Source organism: Trachymyrmex septentrionalis, unplaced genomic scaffold, assembly GCF_001594115.1.
Source record: "Trachymyrmex septentrionalis isolate Tsep2-gDNA-1 unplaced genomic scaffold, Tsep1.0 scaffold131, whole genome shotgun sequence".
NCBI lineage: Eukaryota > Metazoa > Arthropoda > Insecta > Hymenoptera > Formicidae > Trachymyrmex > Trachymyrmex septentrionalis.
In genome coordinates this window covers 2,392,986-2,398,552 of record NW_017304450.1, presented here as the reverse complement: position 1 = coordinate 2,398,552, position 5,567 = coordinate 2,392,986, and the positions used below count along the sequence as shown (strand labels likewise).

The 5,567-nt window shown below is 30.3% G+C and overlaps 1 protein-coding gene across 1 annotated transcript in view; it reads right to left on the bottom strand.

Annotated features, from left to right (window-relative positions):
* The window catches only part of LOC108756972 (small integral membrane protein 14-like), a 5,669-nt gene extending 2,515 nt beyond the window's left edge, over window positions 1-3,154 (bottom strand). The window contains exon 1 of the mRNA XM_018501184.1: window positions 2,962-3,154. The gene's annotated coding sequence lies outside the window, so the exon portion shown is untranslated. The remainder of the gene's footprint in view (window positions 1-2,961) is intronic.
* Between the last annotated feature and the right edge of the window lie 2,413 nt (window positions 3,155-5,567).

Genomic DNA, 5,567 nt, shown 5'->3' with positions numbered 1-5,567 from the left:
ATTGTCGTCTTTTCAAGGATGTCTTGTATAAAGCGGGGCAATTACTCGTTTATGTGAGCGAGGTGGATATATAATAATACCTGACTTCTTATCTGGTTTGATACGATATACTCGACTATACATTAGAAGATATCTCACGAATACGACATAAATGTTGCGAACTTACGCAGTGTAAATTATCGGTGGAATTGCTAGGTTGAAATACTGTTTCGTGCGCGTGAATGAGTTACACGTTATTTTAAATATTTCGCAAAATTTATTTCTTTCAATGACAGAGACACTGCATTACTCCATTTTCTAGCTCGAAAATACATTTATTAATTTGATGGCTTATATGTTTATTTATGCGATGATTTATGTGTTTATTTATTTAATATATTGACTTTCACGTCATCCATGTCTGATAACACAAGTTTCTGCAAAAGTTCCTTCACCCATTGTGTTTTAGTTAAAAATTAAGAATATAATTTTTAGTCATTTACTAAATATTTAAGTCATTAAAGAAATAATATAAATTATAACAATGTAATGTACTTTATTGTCTTAAGACATTAAAAAAACAATAAAGTACTTAATGTACAACATTTATTGAACTCAATATACCTTCAAATTAGCTTGATTGTCAATGTAACGATAATTGGTTTAAATATTTAAAATAATACTTTCGCATGAAAGAGAAGAACGTTCATTTGATTCAATTTGTTGCAAAAAAATCGAATTTGAATATTCCTTATTTTTAAACGGGATATTGCGAGCAAGTTTAAACAACTCGCCACAACAAAATATATATATTCTTTTGTATTCGTTAAAACACGTCCAAGTTAAAATTATTATTGTATTATCGATTTTCACAGTTTCAAGGACGTTGCATATAACGCGGACAAATTATTCCCTTTTCTAGAAATTTAATATACTCGACTTCTAGTTAAATTTATTGTAATATAGAATTTAAAAAATTTTTAAAAATATATATAAGATAAAATATCGCTATGAAGTGATATATAAACTTATCTTGAAAGTTTAAAAAGTTTAGAAAGTCGAGAATGTGTAGAGAATGTGTTGCGAGATTAGCCGAAGGAAGTCATAAATTGCGGAAGAATATTAAAGAAATATAGATACTCTAAATAATGAGAAAATTATCGATATTTACATGAATTACTGCGATACGCAACATTAATTTACAGCACGCATTAGAACTACAATAAAAAAAAACGATCCACGGTACTGATTTCTAATTCTATAGCAAACGTCAATTGAGACTCGCTAAACAAACCCGCAAACATTCATAAATAACTCCGTTTATGCCTATTTTTTTAGAAACGTAAACTAACTTAATCTCGATTTAATTTATCTAGTTCTAAAATTTAGAAAAAGAGTGAATTAACTTGAGATTAAAGTAAATTTACATTGGTAGAAATGAACACAGCGCAAAATGTAGAAATTAGATTGCTGTTATTCGAGCATCGCGTCAGGAAGAAAGGATTCTTTCTTTCAAGTAAAACCTGATTTACGCAACGCGACTGCTGCAACAATATTTTCGCGTGTATATCGAACGAGCGATCCGGAGTTTTTCTCGTCTCCGCGCACATCACGTTCCCGGAAAGCTGAACAGTAAGTTTACAGGAACTTATTACAGTTCTTGAAACTAAATAACAATAGGTTTATTCGAGTTGCTTGTACTTTTTGCATTCGGCATCTTCACTATCTCTCATTCCAACATATAAATATTTATTAAATTTTATAATTAATTTATTAAGACATTTTTTTACTTATCAATTTTATAGGTAAAACTTCTAGCTCGTAGCCCTTTTTCTTTTAACTTGTTTTTTAAATTATTATACTATGATATAATATATATTTATCTCCTTACAGGAAAAAAGTTTTTGGAGATTTCAAGCAACGCGAATAGATTTAACATTACAAAAATGAGCGAATTTACTAGAATATTTATAATTTTATTGATTATCACTTAGTGAATTTGCTTACTTTTATAATTTTCACCTCGCCTCAATAAGAACTGTAATTAATAAAGCTACAAAAACACATAAAAAATATAAGACTTAAGTAGTAGTAAGCGAATCGGCAATCACAGTAGAGAACGTAAAGTAGTTCTATGATTGTCCGATTCGATTGTTTATGTTTTTATGTGTTTTTGGTTTAAGTCTCCTGTTGCTTGTGCACTTTTTGCACTCAGCATCTTCGCTTTCTTCCTCTCAACGAGTCCGAATGTACACTTATCTCGTTTTTCTCCAGAAGTGCAAAAAGCTTCTGGAGGCTCCAAGTAAACGCAAAACGAACATGAACCATTTCATTTGATGCTCACAGTATTCTTGGAATTAAGGCGAGTTTTTTTTTAATTCATCGATTGATCAATCGCATTATGTGCAAATACAGCTTTTACAGAACAAAGTTGCATTTGCGTTGTATAATGCGAGTTGAATTAAAAAACTCGCTTTTACTTCGTTCTCTTCTTATCAAGTGTTAAACAAGGATAAGTGATGCTTTATGCGCTGTGAGCGCCAAATGGAACGCAGCTGTCACAACCACAGTGATATCGCGGAGCGAGGAGGGGGAGGATTACAGCTGTGGGCCGCGAGAATCACGATTTTCCGCGCGGCTCGCCTCGTTTCCGCATTTTCTCCGCACGAGAGAGATCGATGATATCTCCACGGCGATTTGCGGGCGACGAGAGAGAAACATATAGCTCCACCGCTCGCGTCCGTATGGTATGACACGAATGCGTCGCGACGGACAGCGCGAAAGCGCCGTCGAACGGGAAGTCGCGGGATGACGAGCGTCGCGACTTATCGCATCGACACTATCGCGCGCGAAACGGAAAGGGGGGAAAAAAAACAAGAGGGAAAAAAAAGTGAGAAAAACGCGACCCAAATGAACGATCGATGACGGATCGTCGTCAACAGAGGGACGAGAGTATTCCTCGAAAGATTGTACGTTACTCACCGTCGTCGACCGAGAAAAATGGAAATGGACGGAAGAGCTGGATTACGACTGCGTGACACAGCTTGACAGCTTCAGGCGACTTGGACGACTTACGCTCGGCCCATTCCAACCATTACAATCGTCGTCGTCGCTGGTCGTCGCCTTCGCCTTCGCTCGTGTAATACGTTCGCAACCGTGCCTTCGTGACTTCGCGGGATTGGCGGAAAACCGGCCAATCGATGAGAACGGCGCGATATTTTCAAATCCGTGTATTAAAGAAAAGTAGATACTCTAAATAATGAGAAAATCATCGATATTTACACGAATTACTGCGATACGCAACATTAATTTACAGCACGTCTTAGAACAACAATAAAGAAATGATCCACGATACTGATTTCTAATCCTAGCAAACGTCAATTGAGACTCGTTAATCACACTCGCAAACACTCGTTAATAACTCCTATTTTTTTAAAAACGTAAACTAACTTAATCTCGATTTAACTTACTGTTTATCTAGTTCTAAAAATTAGAAAAAGATAAAGAGTGAATTAACCTGAGATTAAAGTAAATTTACATTAGTAGAAATGAACATTAACAAATTACATGACACAATGTAAAATGTAGAAATTAGATTGCAATGGTGTTCGAGCATCGTTTAGAGATCTACCATCTTTGAACACTTTCAAGTGTTTAATAGGTAGATCTCTAAACTGTCATTTGGAAAATTTTGACCTAAGAAGGATTAGAGACATTTTTTTTAATTTTTTAAAAATAAATACAAAATTTGTAGTGAAAATTTGATTATTCTTGTTTTACAGTACGAAAAATAATTTATAAAACGTTATTATTATATGTATCTAGCAATGTAATTCATAATCTTGGCGTTTTTTAATTATTAAAAAATTGCAACCTTGTTGCGTGATGCAAAACGAATGGCATTCTATTTTTTAATAGGATTTTGATTATTCTCTGCTTATACAGCATAAAAGATAATTTATAAAACGTAATTATGCGCATAATGTATGTTTTGCAGGCTGACGATGCAGCGAATGTTACAGCTGTTGTGTTAAATAATTTATATATGTATAATAAAGAAAAATTTCTTGAACTTGAAAGGATTAATTAATCTGAATTTTTTCGAAAGAATTAAAGTGTTGTTTTTCTATTTTGCATTTTCTAATTATATGTTGTATTGCAAAAATAATATTTATTATTTTATGCATTCTTTTGATGATTATGAATATTATGATTGATAATCAACAGATTATAATGATTGATTTATTTCTAACGAGATGTTGTCCAAGATTTTTTATATAAGAACATAAATATCTATAAACTTATATAACTTATATAAAAATATATATAATTATAAAATACATATGCCCATATATGTAACATGTTTCTTTATTCTGTAAAATTAATTAATAATTAATTAATAACTGTTTTGTACAAAAAAGTAATTATGAGAAGAGATAAAAATTAATTAAAGGGATAATTTGCTCATTGCTTCTTTTATAAAAAAATCAAGTTCGCAAAAGTGAAAAAAAATTGCCCAAATGTAATTATTTACATGATTAAAAAATATAATTGTATTATATATAATTGTATATGAGCAATTTTTTTTCATTTTTCCAAACTTGATATTTTGTAAAAGAAACAATGCGAAAATTATCTTTTTTATTTTTTTTTTGCGTCTAATTATTATAAAAATTAATGATAAAAAATGCATTTAATTGTTTACGACTTTCTATCTTTAGCAAATACGATAAAGTCAGTTATGAATTCATAATATAATACAATAAAATTAATGATTGTTATTATTATTACACGAATTTTATTGTAATTGTTAAATATTATTCTGTATAATATGTATATTAATAAAAATTTTAGAAATTTCTGATTTTTATAGAAAAAAATTTTCAATTTTTCAAAACATTTTCAATCATTTTTTTCGTTAATAAACATTTTTGTGCTCCAACTTTAATGTTATCTTTGAACTTTCACATCGTAATAAGAAAAATTCGTTGTTATTTATTTCTTTGCACAAGGATAAATATCACACATTTTGAAATTTGCTAAATGGAAATCCCAATCGGATTCTTATCATTTTTATAATGATTGCCTAGAATGCGTATGTGCGCGTATATATATGTATATGTATTTACAACTTGTCGTTGTTACTGAAAGAATAAATATATAACTTTAATTACATAATATTAAATACGATATAACTTTCGATTTATATTTTATAAAAAGTTTCATTAAAGGCAAATTGATGATGTATACACAAAAAATTAAAATATACAACGTATTATTGTCTTGTTTTATAGCTTCTTTTTCCTTACAGATTGAATGATTTCCTTATCACTTCTAGGATGCAATATCATGCTTTCTATTATCTAACAAAAACATGCTCTATTCGTCATCTCATTTAAGTAAAACGATTTATTAATGATTATGTAAAAATCTTTGATTTTTTTAAAGACTTTGTACATGTAGTATTAAAGTCTTCATTCCTAGTTAATGCAATTTTAAATGTCGTTACTTTTGTAGAAAAAGTATATGGGAACAATAAGATTGCAAGTAAAATATGTATATCATAATAATTTTAACACACACACACA